The sequence below is a fragment of the Cornus florida genome, unplaced genomic scaffold (genome assembly GCF_030987335.1).
Source record: "Cornus florida cultivar Cherokee Brave unplaced genomic scaffold, ASM3098733v1 CherokeeBrave_3.0.0_Hap2_Chr11, whole genome shotgun sequence".
NCBI lineage: Eukaryota > Viridiplantae > Streptophyta > Magnoliopsida > Cornales > Cornaceae > Cornus > Cornus florida.
Genome location: NW_026775581.1, coordinates 90375056 through 90390157, shown reverse-complemented (window position 1 = coordinate 90390157; position 15102 = coordinate 90375056). Strand labels below are relative to the sequence as shown.

The following is a 15102-nucleotide window of genomic DNA, read 5'->3' as shown; positions in this document are numbered from 1 at the left end:
TACAATACTGAAATAATAATGCAAATGTGAGTGACATCATGCAAATTAAGGGACTTTCGAACGGGAACTTTGAGGGATTCCAACCATATTATACTATTCATAATACAGAGTTCATGAACACAATAATTAAAGTTATATAATGTAGACCTTAATTATAAAAGAAAAAGTTTATCGTGAAATTGAAAACACTCATTAAACTCGTTCTCATTATAATTTATTTATTTTTAAATAAAAAGATAAAAAAGAAAGAATGAAGGATAGTATAAACCTTTTTCTGCCAATTTTTAGTCATTCTGGCCTTTTAGAAATTTCCCTTAAAAAGAAAGGGATAACATTGGTAGGGAATTTGGGACACGAAGTAGTATGGGTGTGTCAATTATATGCATCACTAAATAGCTAGCAAGTTGGGATAGCTAAAAGAGGGGCAAAAGGGTCCGATACGAAAAGACAGGGTCTGAGGTTGGTCGAGAATTGGGACCCTAAAAATCTGTATATTGCGGGAAGCCGGGAAGAGTATAATTGTATATATGTATGACCCCACTCACACAGTTGAGAGTGACACATGCGTTGCAAATCAAATACATGTCTTCGTTTTTTTGTTTCTTTCCTCATTTTCCCACAGACCTCCTTGCTTCCCTATGCACGCACAATATGAAAAACAACATTTATTTGTATACTGTCTCTTTCCAATGCCTCTCTCTCTCTCTCTCTCTCTCTCTCTCTCTCCAGTCAAATACCAGTGGGTGATGGCTTTTAATGCACCCAACCACTTGACCTAATGGTTCATCTGAAATTTCACCTGATTTGTTTGCTAATCATGCAAATTGAAGTTCACTAATTTGATTGGAAAGAGGGAATGGCTTTTGCTAGATTATGCATTGCCAATAGTTGTGGAGGGTGGAAATTTCGTATTTTTCTAAGACAAAGCTCAAATTGATTTATCAGAGGTATATATATCATGTGTGTTGCCCACGTGTCTTTCGTCATGTCCGGTATGAAACAAAATATTAAAAAAGTAGGACACTTTTATAGAAGTGTCAGACACTTGTCGGAGTCTCATACACGCATAACACAGACACGTGTCCGACACCAATACGACAGCCTATTCCCATGTGTCAGTGCTTCGTAGGTTCTTATACGTTGATATCGAAGGTACCGATTGATTGTCTTGAAAATTATAAATAAATAAATAAATTTCAACAATTTGTTCTAGGTATAAACTAGAATTGATCCCAAATGTTGAGCCTTTGATTACACCAGAGAAGAGCCATTAAATCCATGGATTACATTAATGTGGGAGTTAGGAATTATAAAATTGAAGAGAGAAAAGAATGAAGATAATGGATGTGAAGGGAATTGATGGGTCAACTCACCCAGTAATTGATGGGTCTCTTCTGTTTTAGAGAGAGAGAGAAAGAGGTGAGAGTTTTAGAGAAAGTGGGGTGAAGACGAAGATGATTTAAAGGGTATTATTGTAATTTTATAAAAATAATTTTTAGTTTTAATTTAACATTAAATAGTAAGGTCAAATTTGTCATTTCACAGCCCGGTTAACGAGTCGGATACATATATTGGGGTATTGTGATCAAATTTTATAAAGTTGAGGGTTTTCTGAAACAGGTTGGGGGGTTTATGATCAAAATTTGAAAGTAGTGGGGGGTTTTATGATTTTAGCTCTTTTAATAATGTGTGTGTGTGTGTGTGTGTGTACACTCACAACTAGGATGTTACCCTTGTTGGGCTCTTTTTGATCAGACGGAGTGGAATTGGTGGTGAGCGATGACGTATCGACGGAGAAGTAGCGTGAACCGAGGACTGATTGGGATTCGAAGATTGAGAATCCATAATTGGGTGTGTCGAACGTTGTAGTGAGTGGAGAGAGAAAAATAAAGAATGGAGTACGCCAGTGACGGACCTAGGAATTATTTTGAGGGGGGTATCTTCGAAGAATAAAAAAAAATTGTAGACAAATTTTAAAAAAAAAAATTGTGAAGTGGCCCATTTTAAAAATTGAGTGAGGGTATTTTTGAAATATTAAAAATTAAATGGGGTGATAGACCAGATCCATTCGAAATCCAATCCGATTAGTCGGATATGGATTGAATAAAAAATCTGATAATCCGATTACGACCCGAATCCGATAATCTGTTAGTTTAACAAATCGAATATGGATTACGCCGAGCCGATCGGATCCGATTAAAATTATATATATATGTATGTATGTATGTGTAAAATTATTATCAATACTTCTATTAAAATTGTATTAGAGGTAACTCAAAAATTGTATTAGAGGTAACCCAAAAATCCCAAAATCCCAAAAAAAAAAAAAAAAAAAAAAAAAAAAAATCATAATGTTTTATATACAATAGTGTGGTATTCTCATCCACATACTAATAAATGTCTTAATATACATACTAATAATATCATACTCTTTATCCATTAATAAAGAGTAAATAATTTACAAAGAGTAAATTGTAACCTGGGGTGGGTCCCGAAAGGGCCCTGCCTAGGTGAGTTCCGATGTTAGCAAAAAAAAAATAATAAAATAAAAAGTAAATAATTTACAATTTACTATATATGAATATCATATATATTAGTTATATATTACTAAATTTATATATATTAATTATTTATCATTGCATTCATTTGGTTGCATAATTATATTATGTAGCATTATGTATATTAGCAATTCTCCGCTTCCTCTAACATATATAATTATATATATGTTAGTAAATATGATGTTAATCCAAATTCAAATCCGATTCAATTCGAATTCGAACTAAATAGGATATGGATTGGGACATTCAGTCCGAGAACCCGTTAGTGATCCGAATCTAATAATCCGTTTACTTAACAAATCGGATATAAATGTAATCGATCTAATTCGAATCCGATCCATTGACAAGCCTAAGGGGTAATGGCGGTGGCAAAGGTGGGTTGTGGTGGTGCCGATGGTTGGATGGAGGGGATTGAGAGGTCAGAAAGAGTAGGGGTAGGTGAAATAATTTTGTTTTTTCCTCAAATAAGGGCATTCCAGTCATTTAATGGTTATAATATTTTATATCAAACATATAATATATGGAAGGGTAATGTAGACATTTCACTCTTTTGTAGGCTTTGTTTAGATTCAAAATCTAATAGGGGGTGTCATTATAAAAAAATGACTATTTTTTATCTGACTGTCAATCGGGCAAATCTCAAAGGGTGTAAATGTAATTAACCCTGACAATTCAAATAAAAAAGAAACTATAGGAATGACATTAATAAATTAAATAAGAAATTTACCATGTTACATACTGCTATCTTCTTTTTCTTCTTCTTCATTTTTATTTTTTATGTTGACAAAAAATTCACACTTACTTTTGTCTTTAATGAGTAAGTAATAATAATACTTGAACTGATATTTCCTTAAAAAGATGGAGAAAATATTACTAGATTGCGGTATAACTGCAACTTGGGTTGAGGAATACGAACCCAACCCGAGCCAAGCCCGATTTTTTCCTAGCATGAGCAACTATATTTATAATTAAGTTTAGGCCTGGGTTGAAAAGATTTTAATGCAAATTTAATTAAGTCTGATTTTGGATTAAGGTGCTAGCAACCCAACCTGAATTTCAATATCATTTTCATATATATTTTTTATTTTTAATATATGTAATATTTTAATTATGATCACCTTTTTTTTTCTTTTCAACTTATTTTTTTAAAAATATTAATTTATTGTGTGTTAATGCTGTGGAGAATTACCAATGGCCTAGTGGCCCAACGGTATCAAACTCCTACTTCTTAAAGGGAGGTAAGGGGTCCAAATCTCAGTGGAGGTATGAATGTATGAGTACCGAACTATAAAAAAAAAAAAAGAAAAAAAAAACATGGTATAGAATTAATTTTCTAAAAATTTATTTGTAATTTATTAAAAAAGTGCAATAATGTTTTATAAATTTCTTGTGTTGTAAGAGTAATTTAATCTGAAACATCACAAAAATTTCAAAGTGGACATTAATCATATGGATAACCGAATTAGCCGGACTTTCTAATCTCAATACTCAATCTAAGTTACAAACTCAAGTTTAAAAATAGAATGATGAATTGGACTTGAGTTGATTAATTAAGATTAAAAATTGAATTAAAATTGAGTTAGAATTGAACATTTTATATATGTGATTGAAATTGGACTCTACCTCGAACCAGCCTAGTTGTAATCCTTTACGAAATCCAGTGATGGAAAGAGCTGCTTTCAAAACAGATTACAAGTAACTTGTCAGCATAATAAAAAATAATTCTTAATGCGAAGAGCCTGCTAAAGAAGCAAGGCCATTGGTTTTCTTCTCTATCGTGTGAAATAATGATATGTAGAACGGTGAAATCACAAAGCACCAGTGGTCTAGTGGTAGAATAGTACCCTGCCACGGTACAGACCCGGGTTCGATTCCCGGCTGGTGCATAAATTTTTTTTCCTTGACTTTGTGCAGTGATGATATACAGATAAAAAAACAATGCGTATTTATTTTTTTTCACAGTTAAAAAAATCTATAAATAAAGTCATCAATAGTATCAAATAATTAATTATTGATGAATCACATGAATGCTTAGCCAAAAATGTCTCGTGATAATTCAGTGCAATGGAAGAGGCCCACTAATTTGTACAAACTACGAACCCAAAATCTTTGGGGGCTAAACAACTAGGCCTACTACCTTTGTGCAACGTACAGGTCTCCTTCAAGCCCAAACTGAGTTGTGCTTCTCATTCAGAATGCTTTTTTTATATGTAAAAATGATTAAAGACACTAACAAAACTTAAAAGCTTTACTTAACCCCTAGGCTTACATATATGTATATATATGTACCAAAAATATTAAGTCTAACATGGTCTAAAGGCGTACACTTTATTAGATGCTCCAAGTCCATTTGACATGTGATGGACTAGTGTAACGGGTGGGCACTTGTTCATTTACCCAAAAACTTAAATTATTGGGTAATATTACATACTCATCCATTTATACCCAATCACTTTTCCATCCGAATTTAATGTGCGACAAATGACACTTGTAATATTTCCGAACTCGCAACGCCCTTATTGCGATCCGGCCACCTTGTCTCTCCAGGTGAGTCACCCGGACGCCTTTCAGGCGGGCGCTTATCTATTTGCCCAAAAACTCAAACTATTGAGTAGTGTTGCATACTCGAATTACTTCCCCATCCAGATTTAATGTGAGACAAATGACCCTTGTAACAACTAATTAAATTCAGATCGTTGTTAAAATTTCTTTATACTCTCTCATCTCAAAAGTGTATTAAATATATTATTTTCCTTATTTTTATAGTGTCAATTTTTTAATTTAATTATCTAAATTAAATTATTCCAGCAAGTATTTATGGACATGTAGCATTGAATAATTTCTCCCACTGAACCTCTAGTTTGAAGAAGTTAAATCATATTCTTTGAATTTTTATTTTACTAATTAATGTACGCGACTGGGTGAAAAACAACGATCCAATGGACCCCACATGAAAATATTTATTTGATCATCCCATGATGGTATTGTTTAGTCGGCATAAACTTTTGACTCTGTATAGCATTGATCATATACATATTAAAATATATATACACACACTAAGGACTAAGGAGTGTTTTTTCTTTTGTTCTTTTGTAAACGTGGGGTTTGTCTTCATGGGTCACGGGAACAAACTAAATTGGTTTTCCTAGGATTTTTTCCTCATCGGATACTGTGTTTTTTGTCTAACGAATCTAGGACTTAAATCTTAGACAGAATTGTTTAAGAACGGCCAGTGGTATTATATTCAGCTTACAATCACTAAAATACTCTAATAAATATATAATATATAGTTTGGGATATATATATACTCTTTGTCGTTGAGTAAATGATGGCCTAGAATAAAAGGATTTTTGACTTAGCTGTATAACTATTTTTGTTCTCGCATAGGGAGAGAGAGAGGGACTGAGGGAGGGATTTGAGTCCGAACAAGTAGGGGAAAAGATATGTGTATTTATTTTACCATTCAAAATATAAAAATAAAAATGATGAGTTAGATTGAAAGTGATAGAGTAGTATAGACTTGCGGTTGTGGTAGGTCCAACATTTCATAGTCTTGGACCTTAAGATGGATAATTTTGTATGGAAAATCTAGCGATTTAATTAAATAATGATTATGACTCTGAGGCACATTTGTTTAATGGTATGGATATCATTATAAACATCACTTAGGAATGGGGAGGAGAAAAGTGGGATGATTGATCATCAAGTCATGGTGTACTTAATTGCTTTGTTAACTTTGTTAAACAAGTAATAAGTGGGCTGGAACATGGCACCAATCTCTCTCTCTCTCACACACACACACACACTCAAACACACCCACACACACAAGATGGTGCATGCACACGCATAAGATAATTTTTTGAAGTTCAAAACTAGTCAATGTCAAAAAGTTGTTTATGTTTAGTGAGCAAAATAAATGTTTAAAATGTCATTTAAAGATTATATATATATATATATATATTAATTATAAGAGTGTCGTATCGGTCGGTTCGTTATCCTTTTTTAAACTGTTACATACTTTCATAAATAAGTCGTTTCGATCAATTTATAACAATATTTATCTGAATTCGTTATACCGCGATTGTGAGCCATGGAGCAAAATAGTAAAATTAGAGTCTTCTATTTTTGCTTAACTAACTTATACCCTTCTTTTATAGGTCTGCCAATTAAGACACAAAAAAATGGGGGAAGAGGTGATGTATATTATGATTGAGAGACTATAATAGAAAAGTTGTTGAAAAATCTTCAAAGATTTTGCTAAGCATATTCAAAGCTCTGCTTAATGTATTTCATGCTTGCGTCCAAGAATGGTGTTCATGACAGGGTTTATAATTGTTGCGAGCTGACTATGAATGCACATTTTATGACATGTCACCTTCTCTTTCTTCATGATATATAATTGACCCACCCTGATTACCACTTGAAAACTAAAAACACATATTATATATATGACAAATATATAATATGATAGAAGAGTTATGATAAGTAGACTGGAAATATTTGCCTGCTAAACCATGCAAATATCATTATTCTACAAGTGATATCACATGTAATCATGCATCATCAGCTTAAACATTTAAAATGTTTTTTTTTTATTTTTTTTATTTATGAGAATTTAAGGGCTTGTTTGGTTTGTAAATTCTGAAAACAATTTCAAGAATTCAGGGAACAGAAACAGTTTTCAAATAACAATAAAAGGTAGTTCTTTGAAAACAGACTTTTTTATAACTGAATTTTCATAAAATTAAACCAAACAAAGTTTTTTGTACAATTTTCTATTTTCAGTTTTCTAAAAACAGAAAATTGTTCTACAAACCAAGTAAGGCCTAAATTCTCGACTTTCTATTTTGAAAATTGATAAAGTACCTCCAGTCTATAACTTTGATGGGATTAATTCGAGTTATTCAATGTGAGAGTTTAGCATTGTTTCATAAAATAAAAAGAAATTCTTCCAACCACTGCATGTGTGTTCATCATTTGATGTCCCATGTTTATAGAATAACACACCAGGCCTCATCCAATAATGAACAATATATACTTGCAAAACATACTAACATATAGTAAATTACTTAATGCTGTGAATTTTTTTGTAGCTATTTTAAGACTCGCGGTCAGTGAAAGCTCATTCAAACATGATTAATTTTTAAGACTTGTATATTATATTTTGTTCTCTTCTTCTATATATATAGGCCATTCTCATCTATGAAGGCGACTGAAAAATGTTACATGATGGTTCTTGAAATAAATCAGAGACTTTGGTGCTTTTTATTTGCATGGTTGGCTAGGTTTCTTTGACGTATATTATATATATCTATATATTATATAGATATATATAATATACGTCAAAGAAACCTAGCCAACCTTATATAGATATATATAATATACGTCAAAGAAACCTAGCCAACCATGCAAATAAAAAGCACCAAAGTCTCTGATTTATTTCAAGAACCATCATGTAACATTTTTCAGTCGCCTTCATAGATGAGAATGAGGCCATTGAGAATCTGAGACCATACATCAAAGGTATCTTTCTATGAGAATTTTGAGCCAGATATTCTTTCAGTCGTTTTGGTCCATCACATGTTTTCTCAAGTCTTATCCTTCTGGTGTTTGTTTTTTCTTATTTGGATATTTTGCAAGAATATATTATAAATAAGCGCCAAGAAACGTCAAATCAAAAAAAAAAAAAATTTTTGATTCCATCTAGAAGCTATTCAATCTTTATTTCGAATTTTCAAATGATGAGAAGTTTTGTGAGAATTACTTTCTTCCTCCCATTTTAATGATTCATTTTTAAAAATCAATCCTTTAAATATATTTTTATTATATTAATAGTGATCGATTAATTAAGTGGTATCTTATCTGCCTTTCAAAGTAGATGGTCGAGAGTTTGAGGCTCCAAATGAACAAAATGAGTGTGTGTGAGAGTCTCTTATCAATGAAAAAAGTAAATAAATATTATATTAATAGTGAATGAATTATAAATGCAACGATGTTTTATATTTTATTATTTTTATTGATTCAAACGTGATAACTTAGTCAGATAATGACACTTATGATGTTTTATGATTATGAGCGGCACCACGTGATTTTCTAACCTAATTAAATAATAAGAGCGATTCCAATGACCTGTCAATCTCAAAATATAGCTGATGGATTTAATATGGACTCCCCAATAGACTGCCAAAATATAACTTTGTCAAATATTTTGCCAAATATTTTGTCAAATATAACTATTGCTATTACTTCTGCCAAACTTAAATATATGGGTTTTGAACTTCTGATTCTTGTAGATTTTGTAGTTTGGAGTTGCAGAGAGAGAATGTATTTTGTTATTTAAGAGAGAGAGATACATAGGCACATAATTAATTATTAGTCACATGTCATAATCATTAATCATAAACTCGCCGCATAATAGTTTACAAAAATTGTGAAATGTAAGCTTTTCCATACAAGTGCTTTAAAATAAAATTAAATTAAAAAGTTACTCCGTATTTACTTTTTTTCAGCACTATCCATATAAAATATGCATCATCCAACTAAATATATATAATTTAAATGTGTGTGTGTGTATATATATATATATATATAGAAAGATAAAAAAAATATCACATGAATATGCACAAGTACATCACACTCCAATAACCAAAAGGATCAACATTTTTTGAAGCTGGCATGAAAATATGAATATTATTTATTAATCTTTTCATATGTCTACCACATATAGATTATTAGGGCAAGTTCAAAGTCGAGAACGAGAGTAGAGATGGAGGCGATTGGGGAGGCTGAGAGGGCAAGTTCAGCTAAAATAATTTGCCCTAAAAATATTTTGTTTTTTGGTTTAGAGTTACTAATAATATAATCAAATATATCATTTATATTTTATTTATTTTTAATGAGGCAAATAAGCTAAATAAAATACTACTCACAAATAAAAATTGGTTGTTGAAAATTGGTAGTTGGGAATGGTAGTTGAAAAAGAATGATTGTTGTGTTAAAAAAATAGCGTTTTTTATGAAATGTACTATTAGAGCAGAATTACTAAAATATAACAATTTGACACCATAGTTCTTCTCAAAATATAGATTTGGCATGTAAAAATGGCATTTTAAATTAAAGATGGTCTAACATTCTAGCAAACTATTAGTTTGATCCTTGGTGAATTAATCCAACATAAATTAATGTTGAAAATTACGTCATAAGAATTCTTTGTAATATATTAATATGCATTGAATTGGTCCGCTATTAATGGTTCACGACAATATAATAATTTTTTTCAATAGAAAAGTTTGAATTGAACTGGTCCACGACAATTTAATAATTTCTTTCAATTGAAAAGTCTAAATTGAATTGGTCCACTAAGTATTAATGGTTCACAACAATCTAATAATTTCTTATTTGACTGTATGTTAATAACTTGAAAAATGGCTAATAGTTTGCCCAAGTGGGTAATCTGATTGAGCAATGTTACATGGATAGTCTACTTGATGAAGTGGTACATATGACTTATTTTTTCTTGGCAAAATAAAGGGGGACGGAGGATTCAAACACAAGCATACTTACTTGGAAAATTAGACACTTTATCAACTAGATCACTAAGTAATATTCCATATGAGGGAATTAAATCACCAATAATTTCTCCTCAAAGTGGGTTTACAGAGTGAAACAAAAACGATTTTGTAGGCACACATAGCAGTGAAAATGGCAATGTTTCAATTTGATAATCCATGATGTTTTTATCATATTTACTAATTTTTATTTTCCATTTTCCAGCATTGGTTTTTCTTCGTCTTCTGTTATAAATGGATTTACTCAATTATTTGCTAAATTCTATCCATTTGTTTGGCCAGGATTACCATTTTATGGAATGTTCTGTTAGAAATAAAATGTGAAAAGGAAATGAGAAAAACAAAATTTGGATGGATAAGAATTTTTATCTAGTCTAGGTAGAAAAAGAATATATAGCAAATAATTGAGTACATCCATTTATAATAGGAATGAAAAAGTACCCTAAAACATGCCTGTAACTGCATGAATAGAGAGATGCAGAGGCTGCATCAAATAGATTTGGCAACCTCCCAAGGATCTTCTTTTCAAATCATGGTAAAGTCTTGCCAAATCTCCTAAATAACTGCAAAATATAGCATTCTCCAAACTTTAGACATGACATTACCTAAAAATAAAAATAAAAAATAAAAAATGAAAGAAATTAGTTGATAAATGCACTTTACTTTTAAATAAAGTGATTTGTACAGTTTTAACTAAAAAAAAGTGATATTGTACAGTAGTTCATATCTTCATAAAGCAAAAATTAATGAATTTTCAGAGAATTAGTCACACCTTAATTAGTGGTTTGTTAACATAGTGAGTGGACAACAGTTAATCACGCACACATGCAAGTTTCATGTATTTAAATTCATACACAAAACTACAAAGAGAGAATAGTCCAATGCAACTACAGCCTCATTTTCATTTTCTGAGAACAGTACTGATGGGTTTGTGGGAAGGGTTGGTACAAAAAGTGGGGACAAGAAGATCTCAACTCTATCTTTCCAGAAAGATCCCCATCCCCATAAATTCAAGTACCCTGCCAAACACAACCCCTATTGTCTGCGCCCTTTGAGTTTTAGGGTACACTACCCTACTACACTACTCCACCCCCACTAAGGAGGTCCTCCTTCCCCTTCTACAGTTCTACTCCTATGGGCTATGATCCCCATAATTATCCTATTGTTGGGGATAAGGGCAACATGGATTCCCTTCATCTTTTAGCATAAAGTCACAAATTTTAAATTGGAATGCACATTCTACACGGTCATAAACAAGTACACGCGTAAGTTTCTCCTCCTCAAGTAACTCACATGAACTCCCGTATGTTTTCTATTTTTAGAAGAAATAATTTTGATACCATTTATTACCATTCGTTTCAATTCATGTAAATATTATCAGATTTTATACAATATTTGAGTGTACCATTATTAAAAACACGTCTATATAATTTAATAAATGTATCATCAAATGTATTCTAAAACCTCTTCTTGATTCGGGAAACGTTAAATTTATCACTTAAAAATACTCTCCCATTCTAAATATTTATGTCAACAAGTGTCACATCAACCAATACAAAAACTGATTTGTATATCATAGCAAATCTTGATTATCATCAACATTCTCCAACAGCTCTTCTCTTTAGTACTAATTATAATATTAATGTCTCCATAACCAAAACGATAACATTTTCAAATTGATATAGGATTGTGGAAAGAGTTGATACAATTGTTTACAACAGCACTTGTTTGGGCGTGAAATATGATGAGACTCTAGGGCAGGGTGTATTAGTTCGTAGGTTATGTGTTTGTGTATTCGAGATGGTATAGATAATAACAAGTTGGTAATACTTTATAGGGAAAAAACTAGCTGCACATCATTTTAAAGGTCACTAATTGTAGCATGAGCTTTGTCTCACCACCCACCACAAGAGGATAAAAAAGAACATGTTTTATATGAGATTGTAAATGATTACGAAGCCAATAAAAACTAAAATACAAAAAATGACTGTGGACTCGTCGGTTGCGACAAAATCTACGTACAATGTTAATATGTATGACGCACATTCATTTATGTATAAATAAATATATATGTATATATATAGATGGTCTAGATAGATATGTATCATTCTTGTTTACACATTTTAAAAGACATCAAAAACAAACACTTTAAAGATTGCTTGGATGCCATAACCATGAATTACTTATCTTGTAGCCTGTTTGGTTTCGATTTCAGACCAAGCTTTATCTTGGAGCCTGTTTCACAATTGTTTTGTTTTTTTTTTTTTTACCTTGGGGTGGGGTCAGAAATTTGAGGTTGGGGGCTGAATTTGTACTTTGTAATTAAAGTTACAAAATTATATATAAAAATTATTAAATTTAGGCTTTTCAAAATATAGTTAAAAAGGTATAAATTAAAAAATTACTAAATTTTAAAGAGACACAAGCGAGAGTTGTCTAACACAAATGGTGTTTCCACTTCAGATGAGGAAAGGACAAATTAGACAACGATCTGGCAACTGGAATCAAAGGCTGTGGTCCAAAATCAAAGAGGGGCAGAGCGGTCATTTGGGTCCACTAGAGCTCTCTGATCAACGTGTGGAGAGGATTGGACAAGCGAGAAGATCTAGACCGTACAAAAAGCTGAGATGCATGGTGTATGGTGCGTACGAAGCATGAAGATCTAAACGGAGTCACGTCATGGTCTATAAGCAAGATAACAGACCCAACCCAGATGGATCACGTGGAGCCCCCGACCGAGCGTGTGAAGAGCACGTGATTATCATCCGTTCCCCTTCTCTCCTTGGTCCTTGCATGTCAGGTTTAGAACAAGCAGCTCTTCTGGTTGTGGATGAGGGGGGCCTCACTCGCTTGACACTCCTATAGGTAGGGTACAGGGTGGCAAAGTTGGGTACCACCGCCCAATATAACTTCAACAAGACGCGAGATAAATAAGTTTTAAGTTATTGGCTTTAGAGTTAAGAGGCAGAGTTAAAAATTAAATAAAGGGAAGGCATGGTGTAAAAAAAAAAAAAATTCAATGAATACTACAACAAATATAAATAGGAAAAATTAGTTACAAAATAATATATAGTATAAGAAAGATAAATAGTTGACAAAAATTTAAAAAAAAATAAAATAAGATAAATAAGAGAACTTTGAAAGAAAAAAAATTTAGAATTGATTTCAAAAAATAAAATTTAACTTTTTTATAAGAAAATCAAACAAATTTAAAGAGTAAACGAGAAAAAAAATAATAATAAAAACTTACAAGAAAAAATTTTAGAAAATAAAAAATGTTAGGGGTGCATTATATGAATATTTTCATATGTACATGGAAAACAAAATAAATTTAGTATATATATAATAGGCAAGACCTCCTAGGCATTAACTAGTTTCGCCCCTAGTTGACCTTAAATAAGTTTGGGTCATAAATAAGTTGATATGATTAACCCATTTACTTAATCGTGTTGAATTAGAGTTGAATGATTCAACCCGTATAACCTATTTATACACATTTAACTCAACATGTCATAATCGTCAGTATAACATGAGTAACATATTATATGTGTAGACTCAATTATTATGAATAATTATGTCATTTCAACATAAATTCTTAATAGGTCTCATAATTTTTACTTATATATTTGTATTTTATTTACTTGATTATAGGGTGTTTGATTACGGGTTAATTGAGACATATTGTTTTTTTAGTATTTATGGATTGATGAAGTATTAAATATCTTGTTTCATTAAATAGGTCATTAAATAAGTTAACAGTTGTAATCCGTTTGATAAACGGGTCGGGTTAGTGTTGGAGGTTCTGCCACAATTGTTAAGCGGTCATGTTTAGGTTTACTTGTTCAGTAGAATATCCTTAAATCGACGTGACATAATTATGATTCGCAAACATGAATTGTCACCCCTAAGTACACCTCTATCTTGTTCAATTTGAGTCACAATTCACAAGTGTTAAAAAAATAGTGATTAGCAAACTTGGACATAAATATTTTATGTACAATATATATATATATATCTCTACATGTTTGGTTAATTAAAGTTAAAATTAATTACAAACACATGTATATTATAATAAGCAAAAAATAAAAAATAAAACCGCCACATAAAAAATTGTGTAAGAAACAGCCTTACTATATAAATATGTGCATGTGAGCAGTCAGTGATCTAGTTGGTAGAATGCTTAGCTCCTTAAGCAGTTATGCTTGTGTTCAAGTTTCTCGGACCTCCCCTAATTTGGTAGGGAAAAAAAATTGTGCATATAAATTGCCTCCTAGCATGTTCATATAAATTCCATAATTTGAAAATTTGTAACAATTAAATTGACTCCTGGTTGTCAATTTTAATCAATTTTTTTTTGTTATAAAAATCACAAAATACCCTAAAGTTATGTTCGGTTGTATGGAATTGAAATTTTAGAATTAAAATTTGTGGAATTGGAGAAAACTAACTCAAAAATTTGGATAAATTTTTTTTCTAATTTAAATTCCAAAGCTTCAATTACATGCATCGGAACACAACCTTAATAGAATTTGTGCATATAATTTTATTTTTTTATTTTTTTATGCTTTAATGACATTTTAGGTATTTCAATCTTCAGGTTTAAAAAAATTTCTTATTTGCTCAATTTGAAAAATGTAGGGGAGTTCTGCACATTTCGTATGTACATGAGATTTTAGCAACTTAACCTTATTATAATAAATAAATAGTTCAATTTTTATTGGGCCAGCGCTAGAAGTGTTATTGTTCATGCAATTCTGCAATGGCTAAGCAATGTTGTTATTTAGGATTATATGTTCTAATTTTATCAATGTATATCCTTTCTTTGCCTCCAAAAACTAATTAAATAAACTTATCGTGTGCCATAATACATAAGATGATGATATATGTATTTCAGATTTTGGTTCTCCATTTGATTAATAAGAATATATGTATATATTTTGGTATATATATATATAGAAGTTTAAAATTGTAGAAAT

General features: G+C 31.2%; 1 non-coding gene across 1 annotated transcript; it reads left to right on the top strand.

Annotated features, from left to right (window-relative positions):
• The first annotated feature begins 4373 nt into the window (after nucleotides 1-4373).
• On the top strand, nucleotides 4374-4444 carry TRNAG-GCC (transfer RNA glycine (anticodon GCC)). Its single transcript has one exon. It is a non-coding gene; the product is annotated as a tRNA-Gly (tRNA).
• Nucleotides 4445-15102: the final 10658 nt, after the last annotated feature.